Genomic DNA, 14,376 nt, shown 5'->3' on the forward strand with positions numbered 1-14,376 from the left:
ATGCGTCGGGCCCGATGAGTCTCTTCTGTGACAACACTAGAGCTATTGCCCTTACCAAGGAGCCCAGGTTTCACAGGAAGACCAGGCATATCAAGCGTCGCTTCAACTCCATTCGTGGAAGTGTTCAAAATGGAGACATAGATATTTGTAAAGTACATATGGACGTGAATGTAGCAGATCCGTTGACTAAACCTCTCCCTAGAGCAAAACATGATCAACACCAGAACTCTATGGATGTTCGATTCATCACAATGTAACTAGATTATTGACTCTAGTGCAAGTGGGAGACTGTTGGAAATATGCCCTAGATGCAATAATAAAATGATTATTATATTTCCTTGTTCATGATAATTGTCTATTATTCATGCTATAGTTGTGTTATGCGGAAATCGTAATACATGTGTGAATACATAGACCACAACACGTCCCTAGTGAGCCTCTAGTTGACTAGCTCGTTGATCAACTTATAGTCATGGTTTCCTGACTATGGACATTGGATGTCATTGATAACGGGATCACATCATTAGGAGAATGATGTGATGGACAAGACCCAATCCTAAGCATAGCACAAAGATCGTGTAGTTCGTTTGCTAGAGCTTTTCCAATGTCAAGTATCATTTCCTTAGACCATGAGATTTTGCAACTCTTGAATACCGTAGGAGTGCTTTGGGTGTGCCAAACGTCACAATGTAACTAGGTGGCTATAAAGGTGCACTACGGGTATCTCCGAAAGTGTCTGTTGGGTTGGCACGAATCGAGACTGGGATTTGTCACTCCGTATGACGGAGAGGTATCTCTGGGCCCACGCGGTAATGCATCATCATGAGCTCAATGTGACCAAGTGTCTGGTCACGGGATCATGCATAATGGTATGAGTAAAGTGACTTGCCAGTAACGAGATTGAACGAGGTATTGGGATACCGACGGTCGAGTCTCGGGCAAGTAACGTACCGATTGACAAAGGGAATTGTATACGGGGTTACTTGAATCCTCGACATCGTGGTTCATCCGATGAGATCATCGAGGACCATGTGGGAGCCAACATGGGTATCCAGATCCCGCTGTTGGTTATTGACCGGAGAGTCATCTTGGTCATGTCTGCATGTCTCCCGAACCCGTAGGGTCTACACACTTAAGGTTCGGTGACGCTAGGGTTGTAGAGATATTAGTATGCAGTAACCCGAAAGTTGTTCGGAGTCCCGGATGAGATCCCAGACGTCACGAGGAGTTCCGGAATGGTCCGGAGGTAAAGATTTATATATAGGAAGTCAAGTTTCGGTCATCGGGAGAGTTTCGGGGGTAATCGGTATTGTACCGGGACCACCGGAAGGGTCCCGGGGGTCCACCGGGTGGGGCCACCTATCCCGGAGGGCACCATGGGCTTAAGTGGGAGGGGAACCAGCCCCTGGTGGGCTGGTGCGCCCCCCTTGGGCCTCCCCCTGCGCCTAGGGTTGGAAACCCTAGGGGTGGGAGGCGCCCCACTTGGCTTGGGGGGCAAGCCACCCCCCTTGGCCGCCGCCCCCCTTGGAGATTGGATCTCCTAGGGCCGGCGCCCCCAGGGGGCCTATATATAGTGGGGGGGAGGGAGGGCAGCCGCACCCTAGCCCCTGGCGCCTCCCTCTCCCTCCCGTAACACCTCTCCCTCTCGCTGAGCTTGGCGAAGCCCTGCCTAGATCCCCGCTGCATCCACCGCCACGCCATTGTGCTGCTGGATCTCCATCAACCTCTCCTTCCCCCTTGCTGGATCAAGAAGGAGGAGACGTCTTCCCCAACCATACGTGTGTTGAACGTGGAGGTGCCGTCCGTTCAGCGCTCGGTCATCGGTGATTTGGATCACGACGAGTACGACTCCATCAACCCCGTTCTCTTGAACGCTTCCGCTCGCGATCTACAAGGGTATGTAGATGCACTCCTTTCCCTCTCGTTGCTAGAAGACTCCATAGATTGATCTTGGTGATGCGTAGAAAATTTTAAATTCTGCAACGATCGCCAACACCACGACTGCATGATCCTGGTGAAGAGACGGAAGGACTTGGCATTCCTACGAAGTGGTTGACATTGCTCTGCTAATGAAGGGGTCGTGTTCTAGCCATAGTTGTCTGCCTTGACTGGAAAATGCTTGCATCTGTAGGTTGCTTTTTTCGTCTACCGCAAGTGAAAAAGGCTAAACACAGTAACTAAATTGTGTAAGGGTAAGTAGAATTGCTACTCCCTCCGTCTAGGTGTGTAAGTCATCTTACGAAAACCAAATAATCCCAAAACACTTAGGCGCGGTGCATTAACTTCTACCTCGTTTCTTGTTTCTTGACATATCAACCAATAAGAGATGAGGGGTGTGCATGTTTTTAATGACTAGAGACTACCAAAAACGACATGCAGTGGCTAGTTCATTGCATGCAATGCTACTAATTAGCAAATAAACATTAAGGTCTCTCGTTTTCCCCTCCTCCTTGGTCACGGTGCACAACCGAAGATGACTTACTCACCTAGACGGATGGAGTAATGACGTTGGTTACTTTGCAATGTTATAAACAAAAAGAAAGTACTCTTTGAGCTATTAAGTGTGACATGTTTTGTTGACAGTTTTAGCTATTCAATATATCTTGGCGTTCTATTATGATATCTCAAAACAAATACATAGAATTGCAGCAAAAGGAATAGTTCATCTTAATATCGCTTCTACCTACCTTTTATTACCACCACTAGTTGGTGATGCTGAAGGAAATATGCCCTAGAAGCAATAATAAAGTTATTATTTATTTCCTTATATCATGATAAATGTTTATTATTCATGCTATAATTGTATTAACCGGAAACATAATACATGTGTGAATACATAGACAAACAATATGTCACTAGTATGCCTCTACTAGACTAGCTCGTTAATCAAAGATGGTTATGTTTCCTAACCATAGACATGAGTTGTCATTTGATTAGCGGGATCACATCATTAGGAGAATGATGTGATTGACATGACCCATTCCATTAGCTTAGCACACGATCGTTTAGTATCTTGCTATTGCTTTCTTCATGACTTATACATGTTCCTATGACTATGAGATTATGCAACTCCCGTTTACCGGAGGAACACTTTATGTGCTACCAAATGTCACAACGTAACTGGGTGATTATAAAGGTGCTCTACATGTGTCTCCAAAGGTACATGTTGGGTTGGCGTATTTTGAGATTAGGATTTGTCACTCCAATTGTCGGAGAGGTATCTCTGGGCCCTCTTGGTAATGCACATCACCTAAGCCTTGCAAGCATTGCAACTAATAAGTTAGTTGCGGGATGATGTATTATGGAACGAGTAAAGAGACTTGTCGGTAACGAGATTGAACTAGGTATTAAGATACCGACGATCGAATCTCGGGCAAGTAACATACCGATGACAAAGGGAACAACATATGTTGTTATGCGGTCCGACCGATAAAGATCTTCGTAGAATATGTGGGAGCCAATATGAGCATCCAGGTTCCGCTATTGGTTATTGACCGGAGACGTCTCTCGGTCATGTCTACATTGTTCTCGAACCCGTAGGGTCCGCACGCTTAACGTTACGCTGACAGTTTCATTATGAGTTTATATGTTTTGATGTACCGAAGCTTGTTCAGATTCCCGGATGTGATCACGGACATGACGAGGAGTCTCGAAATTGTCAAGACATAAAGATTGATATATTGGACGACTATATTCGGACACCGGAAGTGTTCCGGGTGATTTCGGAGAAAACCGGAGTGCCGTAGGGTTACCGGAACCCCCCCCCCCCCGGGAGAAGTAATGGGCCTTATGGGCCTTAGTGGAGAGAGAGAGGGGCGGCCAGGGTGGGCCGCGCTTCCCCTCCCCCTCTGATCCAAATTGGACTAGGAGAGGGGGGCGGCGCCCCCCTTTCCTTCTCCCTCTCCCCCTTCCTTTCCCCCTCCTAGTAGGAGTAGGAAAGATGGGAGTCCTACTCCTACTAGGAGGAGGACTCCTCCTCCTGGCGCACCCTGCAAGGGCCGGCCAGCCTCCCCCCTTGCTCCTTTATATACGGGGGCAGGGGGGCACCCTAGAGACACAACAATTGATCATTGATCTCTTAGCCGTGTGCGGTGCCCCCCTCCACCATAATCCTCAATAATATTGTAGCGGTGCTTAGGCGAAGCCCTGCGACTGTGGAACATCAAGATCGTCACCACGCCGTCGTGCTGACAGAACTCTTCGCCGATATTCTGCTGGATCAGAGTCCGGGGATCGTCATCGAGCTGAACGTGTGCTAGAACTCGGAGGTGCCGTAGTTTCGGTGCTTGATCGGTCGGGCCGTGAAGACGTATGACTACATCAACCGCGTTGTTATAACGCTTCCGCTTTCGGTCTACGAGGGTACGTGGACAACACTCTCCCCTCTCGTTGCTATGCATCACCATGATCTTGCGTGTGCGTAGGATTTTTTTTGAAATTACTACGTTCCCCAACAGATGCATTGCTAGTAAAATTGATGACTTTAGTTTGCTCTTCACAATTTCTACAACTGATATCATGTATTCATCTTTGCTTGGCACGTTTTATTCCTCTCAAGAATAGCCAGGAAATGATGTATTAATTTTTCATACTTGGGGAGGTCCACGTTCAAACCCTCGTGCACATCACTCTTCTGCAACAACATTAAATTCAGTATCCTTCTGATTGATTTCTTGAAATCTGCTTTGCGTTTGTATTGATTAGCTCTTGCTTTAGGTAGTGATGAGAATTGTTCCCGTATGGAGATGGAACCAAGGGTTTAAGTGACAAAGATGCTCAAAATCATCAATGAATGAAGATTTATCTCTAGGAAAAGGTCAAGTGACCTTTGTTAGTGTTGGAAGAATGACCCTGCATTGAAACTGAGGAAAATAAGCATCTTTCCAAGAGTTTATCTGCAATGAAATATTGCAGCAATACAATTAGCCGAGCTGTACAAATTTAACAAGACAACCATCAACAACTCATCTACTTGATTTGGTCATTCAGCTAGTAAGGCTTCTGCATTGAAATACAAGTTCAAGTAAACACAATATCCCAGTACATATACAAGAACCTTAATTACTAAATTGGGTTTACTAAAGCAACTGTGCATAACTACCACGTATTAGGAGTATACCTATAGATATAAGAACAGATAATACACACATACTCCCTCATACAAACAAATATAGGACTTTTTTGTAGGCTAAACTAGTCTACAAAAACGTTATTTTGATGCAGAGGGAGTAGAAAATGAAGGATTCTCTCACCGTACAAAATATTTCCTCCTTGAGATCATATTCTCTGGCACACCCCATCGTAGCTGAAATATCAGACACTGTAACTTGAGAAAAACAAACAAAATCAAAGGAAAACAATGATTGAAGTTATATGGCATTCACATTTTTTGTTAAATAAAGCAGCTTAAGTACCTGGAATCTGAGAGTTCTGATAAAGCGAAGTGCTTTGCTGAGCACCAGGAATCTCTTGTCCAGGTGGAGTCATGGGCTCAGGTTCACATGCCTTGAATGGCGGATATAATAGACCTGTTTGCCTAGCAACCTGCTGATTATTCCATCTTGTAAGCTGACCAGGCTGCATCTTGGAGACATCAGCTTGTTGTGCTCCAAGCATTTGGTACCTTTGCATGCCCATCTCTTGTTGGTTGGCTCTCAAAATTTGATTCAACCTTGTCATATGCGCCTGTCGCACTCCTATGGCACTATCATTTTCGCCAAGTAGGTGATTTGTTGAGAATTTGGACGAATAAGCGGCTTCAACAAACGGCGGTATGTTCGTGCGCGGATTTTTGGAGGCCTAGGTCCACGGAGCTTTGTATTTTGAAAATATCAAAAAGCATATTTAGAAGTTTCAAAAATCTGAAAAAAAATCCATGGAAACATATATGTATTCCGCAACAACGTGTTAAATTTCTTTTAAAAATGTTGTGATTTGTAGGCTGTACAAAAAAAAATTCCAGCCCAACAACAAAAATAAAAGGCCCGTTTGAAAATGTGAATTTGCCTTTTTTTGTATGCCACATGTTAAAGTATAATGCCGTGAAATTTTGCACATGCGTATGTGTGTTCACAAATAAATTCAAAAATATTTGCACTCTGGAAAAATGAAATTTGAAAACGAGCTCCCTGGAGCTCAGCTTCCGTTCGCATCTTCCATGGTATGTTCTTCCTTCCTCGCCTTCTCGAGAGATTACTTGTGTACTGATCCTACCGCTATTGAATTTCTATACCTATATTCTGGAAAAAAGACAGATCTTCGTGAAGACCTCCTATTTTTTAATAAGATCAGACATTTCCACATTGATATGAAATGACATTGAGGAAAATAATACTGAGTTGAGCGTCTAGGCTGTAATACCAGACGTGGTGTCCTCTAGTCATGCATTATGTTTGCTATAGCCAAGGGTTGATGCGGACAAGGATTAATGATCGAAGAGAGCTTGAAGAAGAAAAAGGGACAAAAAGATAGATATTTCCCTTCACGCGGGCCCAACAACGTGCACACGACTAACGAACAAGGAAACGCCATGCCGGTGGCCCAAGCACAGGCTACACAAACTTAGAAGGACCTGCATCCCTGAAATGCTACAGAAGGGCTCTGTCTAACTTACGTGTTACACCAACTTAGACAACACAGAAGTGAGAAGCAGCCAAAGATCCACTGTCGAGTATGATTGAAAACTCGCTTCATTTTGTTAACAATATTAGATCCACCCTGCTGCTGCAGGGAGGATTTGCAATCCAACTTTGTGCCGATTTTCCCATGTGGTACAATGTCACTCATGCTGAGGAAAGACCAAATTGAATTAGCAGGGCTGCGTATCACAGTAGGTGATGAAGATCTTATCTGAGGATACATATCAAACAAGCACAAAACTGTGTAGAAGTGATTGCAACAATTCATGAACTGTGACTAAGCTCAGCATGTGGTACAATTCACCGCATCCATTAGGCGGTCGATGGGCTTCTTAGTCACCGGTGTTCCGTCTCCACCTCGCGTCTGAACCTCTCCATGACCAGCTTCTATGTCTTCCTGAAGTGATGAGGCTGGTGTTATTGGTTCAGTAGGAGTGACTTGGTTAGAACCATTTGCTTTTTGTGGTCGTGGTGGTGGTGTTGCCGTGTTGCCATTCATCAAGAAGGCAGTTATGCTGTCAACGTCCATTGAGATCATGGGCACTGGAGCACGGGGTGATGCTACCACTGGATTTGCAATTGGTGAGGGGCTCAAGGACTCGAGCATACTGGAGGACCAAGACTGCAATGATCCAGGTGAAGAGAAGGAAGGACTTGGCATTCCGAGCAAGTGGGTTGACATTGTTCTGCTCATGAGGTGGTGGTGTTCTACTGTCTTCTTTCTATAATTGGTCTCTAAGTGGTACTCTCCTGGTCTATGGACTATCACCTGCTTCAAGGTATCCTGCTTTAGCCATAGTTGTTTGCCCTGACTGCAAAATGCTTGCATCTGCAGGTTTCTTTTGTTGTCTACTGCAAGTGAAAAAGGCTAAACACAGTAAATAAATTCTGTAAGGGTAAGCAGAATTGCTAATGAAGCTGGTTACTTTACAATTTTATCAACAAAAAGGAAGTATTGTTTGAGCTATTAAGGATGACATGTTTTGTTGACAGTTTTAGCTATTCAATATATCTTAGCGTTCTATTTCGACATCTCAAAAAAATACATAGAATTGCAGCCAAAGGAAGACACTAGTAGAAAATAGGGCTTTGGTCACAGCTCAATCTACACATTAGTCCCGGTTGCATTATGAACCGGGACTAATGTGAGCATTAGTCCCGGTTCGAGGGGCTAAAGGCATTAGTTCCGGTTCAAATGAGACCTTTAGTCCCGGTTTGAGACACGAACCGGGACTAAAGGGTGCGATGCCCTTTAGACCCGGTTCGTATCTCAAACCAGGTCTAAAGATTAGACCTTTAGTCCCGGTTTGAGATACGAACCGGGACTAAAGGGTGCGATGCCCTTTAGCGGTTCGTGTCTCAAACCGGGACTAAAGGGGTTCGTGTCTCAAACTCTACCCCCCCCCCCCCCGGTGTATCGCCATTTCAGTTTTGAAAAAAAAGAAAATGATAAAAACTTCAAAAAATAAAATCCTTCGAGATGTAGTTATATTACTACATCTACTAGTTAGGAAAATTAAAAAAAAATAAATTTGGACATGTTTTGCAAAAAAATGTTATGAAAAAGTAAAACGGCTATAACTTTTGCATACGATGTCGAAAAAAAACTTATAATATATCAAAATGTTCAGCACGAAAATCCACATACGAATTTGACCGCCGTGGGCCGTTTTGCCAATTTTTAGAATCCTCAAATTCTAAAAGGAGAAAAATTTATGCTCAAATTTCAGTTTTTTTGAATTTTGGTTAAATCTGGTCAAACTGTGGTCAAACTACTTATTCAAGAAGTATTTGTGTTACTAAATAATTATTCAAGAATATTAGTGTTACTAAATAATTATTTCAGTTTTTTTTAATTTTGGTCAAATCTGGTCAAACTGTGGTGAAAGTACTTATTCAAGAAATATTAGTGTTACTAAATAATTATTGTTTTTTAGAATAATAGTTTCAAAATCAAACAGTGCAACATGTGACTTCATGCTCAAGCTAAACTCCTAAGGGTTATTAGGATTGACATCTTACTATTGTCAGAAAAACAACAAGTGCAGACTTGGAAACTAGGGGGAATAGAACTCGGAGGTTATGCGTGCTCAGGCTGGAGTAGTGACGGGATGGGTGACCGGCCGGGAAGTTAGATGATTTGGAATGATGAGGGGTGATTAGAGAATAGAGATTATAGATTAAATTGAGCAGAGGGGTGATTAGAGAATAGAGATTATAGATTAAATTAGAGAATAGAGATTATGGATTAAATTGGTGTTACCAACCGGGACTAAAGGTGGAGCTCCAGATAGCGGCCACGTGGAGGGCCTTTAGTCGGGACTAAAGGGGGGGGGGGAGCTTTAGTCCCGACCCTTTAGTCCCGGTTCCAAATCCGGGACTAAAGGCCCTCTAGAACCGGGACTAAAGGCCCGTTTTCTACTAGTGACAGTTGATCTTAATATCGCTTTTACCAACCTTTTATTACCACCACTGGTTGGGGATGCATTGCCAGTAAAATTGACGACTTTAGTCTGCTCTTCACAATTCTGCAACTGATATCCTGTATTCATCCTGGCTTGGCAAGTTTTATTCCTCTCAAGAAGAGGCAGGAAATGATGTATGTATTTTTCATACTTGGGGAGATCCTCCTTCAAACCCTCGTGCACATCACTCTTCTGCAGCAACATTAAATTTAGTATCCTTCTGATTGATTTCTTGAAATCTGCTTTGCGTTTGTATTGATTAGCTTTTGTTTCAGATAGTGATGAGAATTGTTCCTGTATGGAGATGGAACCAAGGGTTTAAGTGACAGAGATGCGCAAAATCATCATTGAATGAAGATTTATCTCTAGGAAAAGGACAAGTGACCTCTGTTAGTGCTGGAAGAACGACTCTACGATCTTGTTTGCCTAGCACCCTGCTGATTAGTCCATCTTGTAAGCTGACGAGGCTGCATCTTGGAGACATCAGCTTGTTGTGCTCCAAGCATTTGGTACCTTTGCATGCCCATCTCTTGTTGGTTGGCTCTCAAAATTTGATTCAACCTTGTCATATGGGCCTGTCGCACTCCTATATCACTATCATTTTCGCCAAGTAGGTGATTTGTTGAGAATTTGGACGAATAAGTGGCTTCAACAAATGGCGGTATGTTCGTGTGCTGTTTTTTGGAGGCTGAGGTCCACGAAGCTTTGTATTTTGAAAATATCAAAAAGCATATTTAGAAGTTTCAAAAATATGAAAAAAAATCCAAGGAAACATATATGTATTCCGCAAGAACGTGTTAAATTTCTTTTAAAAATGTTGTGATTTGTAGGCTGTAAAAAAAATTTTCCAGCCCAACAACAAAAATAAAAGGCCCGTTTGAAAATGTGAATTTGTCTTTTTTCTGTACGCCACATGTTAAAGTATAATGCTGTGAAATTTTGCACATGCGTAGTATACATGTGTATGTGTGTTCACAAATAAATTCAAAAATATTTGCACTCTGGAAAAATGAAATTTGAAAATGAGCTCCCTGGAGCTCAGCTTCCGTTCGCATCTTCCATGGTATGTTCTTCCTTCCTTGCCTTCTCTAGAGATTACTTGTGTACTGATCGTAACGCTATTGAATTTCTATACCTATATTCTGGAAAAAAGACAGATCTTCGTGAAGACATCCTATTTTTTTTAATAAGATCGGACATTTCCACATTGATATGAAATGACATTGAGGAAAATAATACTGAGTTGAGCGTCTAGGCTCTAATACCAGATGTGGTGTCCTCTAGTCATGCATTATGTTTTCTATAGCCAAGGGTTGATGCGGAGATGGATTAATGATCGGAGGGAGCTTGGGAAAAAAAAGGGACAAAAATGTTGAGTATAATGTTTATTAGGAAACACGAGATAGACTAGGATTTGTTCTGGCTTGTATTGTACTCTAAGTAGATGATTGTACTCATATATATATGCCCACGAGGCTCAAGCAATACATTAAAACTATTCCACCAATTCTCTCTCTCCCTTCTAACATGGTATCAGCCTAATCACGATCCAAACCCTAGCCGCCGCCGCTTCCGCACCCGCGCGCCGCCCCCGGGGCGGTCGGTCTCCATGACCGCCGCCATGGGCCACGCTGTCCGTACCTAGGGTTCGTCTGCCGGCCGTATTGGCCGGATGCCCTGAAGAGTCTTTTTTCCCGAGCCTCCTAACCTAGCAGCCGCCGCCGCCGCTCTTCTTTGGCCGCCGCCGCAGCCCGTCCACCCCCTTCGTCTTCGTCCAAGCACCAGCCCATTGCCAGCGTCGCCGTCATCTACCCCGACCACTTCGTCTACTCCGACCACCGTTGGTGACGTTGGCCCCGCGTCGATGGACGCCGCAATCGTCGTCGAGTTCTTCTCTGCTGGCCCCTCCGACTTCTCCGACATGGTATACAGCTTGTGCAGGTCCCTCGTCTACGCATGCCCGGGGCTGGCAACACCGATGCGTGCCTTCATCCACGACGTGTCCCCGGGCCTGGCAAGCCTGGTCGGCGCTTCGTCTTCGTCCATCTACGCATGCCCGGTGCTGGCAACACCGGTGCGTGCCTTCGTCCATGATGTGTCCCCGGGCTTGGCAAACCCGCCGCGATGCGTCGTCAACAACATTTTCTTCCCGACGCACCCCTACTTCGACACCACTGCGCCTATGCTAACTCGGTGCCCCCTTGCGCCCGCGGCTCCACGGCGACTTCCTCGACACCGGCCACCCCGACTCGACATCGACCCTGGCATTCTTCGCACGGCTACCTCGACCACGGCTCCACCATACACGCTCTCGCCTACCTCGACAAACGGCACAAAGGGCTACCGCCTTGCTTGAGCAACTTCGTCGGTTGCCACTCCAGCCACGACTCCGCGATGCGTCGACCGTTACGACTATGGGGGGTGTCCATCGACTTGCCTTTGGATTCTTTTTCAGTCTCACCTTCTGCGTCGCTACTGTTGTGACTGCGGGGGATGTTGAGTATAATGTTTATTAGGAAAGACGAGATAAACTAGGATTTGTTCTGGCTTGTCTTGTACTCCAAGTAGATGATTTTACTCATATATATATGCCCACGAGGCTGAAGCAATACATTAAACCTATTCCACCAATTCTTTCTCTCCCTTCTAACAAAAAAGATAGATATTTCCCTTCACGGGCCCAACAACGTGCACACGACTAACGAACAAGGAAACGCCATGCCGGTGGCCCAAACACAGGCTACACAAACCAAATTTTGACAAAGAAAGGACATGCATCCCTGAAACGCTACAAAAGGGCTCTGTCTAACTTACGTGTTGCACCAACTTAGCCAACACAGAAGTGGTTCGCCCATAAATTTGCGTGAAATTGAACTAAGGCTGGTCGTAATGGTAGTATCATAGCTAGTATCATGCATGCCAACTAGGCAATTTTGATGATGTGTCATAGCATTAAATGAAGAAAAAGAGGGTGTAGTATCATATCATGATACCGTATCATATTAAATGCTATGCTACTTTGTGTCATGCATGGCAATAAATAGAGTACTACATGATACTAATATATGATACTATGCATTAGGGAGGTAGTATCATACACTAGTATTATATGCATGATACTAGTATCACTCCCCATTACAACCAGCCTAACAGTGCTAATGCGGGCAGGGTGAGCTAAATTATTGGCCGTCGTCCAAACATGCGCCCAGTAAGAACAACTCCAACGCGGCGACCCAAACGGACGCGTGTTTTGTACGCTTTTCGTCCGTTCGGATCGGTCAGGTGGGGTGGACGGGTGCGTCCTATTTTCGATTTGGGTTGGCTGGTGCGTCCAATGAGAGGCAAACCAAAATTGCCCGCATCCAAAGAAAAATATAAATGATAAACATGTGGCTGGAATGAAAACTTAATAAAACATAATTAAACATAAACAGCCTGTCAACCATCGGTCAAAGTCCATATAAACATTAACTAAACACTAAAAAGAATTCGGGCACACACTGCCCTAGGCGTCCGCCTTGCCCTTGCTATCGTCGTTGCGGGCGGTGAGGTCGATGAAGAGGGGAGGCAGCCCAGCCCACCCGAAAGCCGCTTGATATGCCGCCAGGGCAGGCTCCTCCGGCGTCTACTGCTATGGTGACATTGTGGCGAGGTGGGCACGCTCCTCCTCCTCTTCCTCAAGGCGCAGTGCCTCCTCATTGTGGCGCAGCTCCTGCTCCTAGCACATCTGTCGCTCGATGTCGGCCTCCTCCTCGGCGAGCCAATGCGTCTTCCAGAGCTCAAGGTGGGCTGCCTCCTCATTCGGTGTCGCGGCGTTGTGGACGAGAGCCGCTCACCCACTCACAGAACTGGCCGGTCCACGAGTAGGACTCCTCGGGCCAAGTGGGTGGCGGCTGCGACCACTTCCGTGTGGGCGTGGGCTCGGGCTCGGGCTCCTCCTCTAGCTTGGCCTTGGGTTCGGCGAAGGGTGGCGGTGGCGGGACAAACAACGAAGCATGGACGGAATCCCCTGCCGCCGACAAGGCGAGTACCTGGTCAAGCCCATCCCAATGGGCGTCCTCCTCGAGCCGGCTTCCCCTCCAGCGCGCGCTCCAGGGCCTCCTCGAGGGCGTCTTGGTACGCCACCTCCGCCTCCTCCTCTGGTGAAACCTCTAGGGGCGGCAGGAGAACGTCATGGTCGATGTGGACGCCGCAGCGCTCCTCATCGTGCTCTAGCGCAAACCAGCGCTCCCATTTGGGGGAGTCTGCCACGTAGGCACGCATCGCGCGCTACTCCGGCGTAAGGAGCTCGCGACGCTGGTGAACCTCCTCGGCGTGCACCCACGCCGTGCGCGGCACCGCTAGAATGGGGATTCGGTGCGGGTCTAGATGCCAGCCGCTTGGCAGGTTGACATCCAGATACTGTAGGGGCCAGCAGTACTGCCAGTGCCACTGTGCCTGATAGACTGGTATGTACAGCCGCTCCCGCTCCTGCAGTGGTGAGTCGCGTCTGGCCGGCGGAGGAGGAAGCACGGGGGAAAAGCTCGCACCGGAGCTAAACCTCCCCTTCCCCTTCCTGTTGAAGAAGCCGATGGCTAGTGGCTGGCTGGCTAGGGTTTTCTGGTCGCCGGTGAGGGAGCAAGTGTGGCCTCATGTGGACGGGGAGATGGAAGAAGATGAGGCCGGTCGGCCGCACACTTCCATTAAAAAGGACGACATGCATCCCTTCCACACACTGCTAGGCAGGCCCGAGGTACTGGCGTTAAATACGACCACTGCATTGGTTAGCCAGCCGACATGTGAGGCTGCAGCGGACATCGAGGGGACGCGCGGCGCGTCCGCTTCGTGTCCGCGCCGAGCCGCCGACCCAAACATGGGCCTGAAATGCATCGACGTGGACACGAAGCGGACACATTTTGAGTTTGTGTCGGCGTGTTGGGCTGGCGTTTTTATCTGTGGCGACCCAAACAAACATGGGCAGATGAAATGGGTCGCCTAGTTGGAGTTGCTCTAAGTGTTTTGAATATTGGCCGAATTTCGGCCATCTCGGATGGGCCCGGAAAATGCTGTTGTCGGCCTAATATTTAGGCCCAATTTGAGTTTGGCTGGCCCGATCCAACTTCTGGCCCGATCCAATTTTGAGTTTGACAAACCGGGACCAATAGGCCTCGCTCCTGGCCCACAGCCATTGGTCTCGGTTCGTGGCTCGAACCAGGACAGAAGGGGGAGCTTTAGTCCCGGTTCCAGCCACGAACCGGGACGAATGAGTTGCCTATATATACCCCATCACCGCA

The 14,376-nt window shown here is 46.5% G+C and overlaps 2 pseudogenes; both read right to left on the reverse strand.

Moving 5' to 3' along the window:
• LOC125517091 (uncharacterized) overlaps positions 1-6,577 on the reverse strand; it is a 30,947-nt pseudogene extending 24,370 nt beyond the window's left edge.
• Positions 6,578-6,609: 32 nt separating this feature from the next.
• LOC125517092 (uncharacterized) lies at positions 6,610-10,726 on the reverse strand (annotated as a pseudogene).
• Between the last annotated feature and the right edge of the window lie 3,650 nt (positions 10,727-14,376).

Source organism: Triticum urartu, chromosome 6A (genome assembly GCF_056163025.1).
Source record: "Triticum urartu cultivar PI428250 chromosome 6A, HENAU_Tu73, whole genome shotgun sequence".
Taxonomy (NCBI): domain Eukaryota; kingdom Viridiplantae; phylum Streptophyta; class Magnoliopsida; order Poales; family Poaceae; genus Triticum; species Triticum urartu.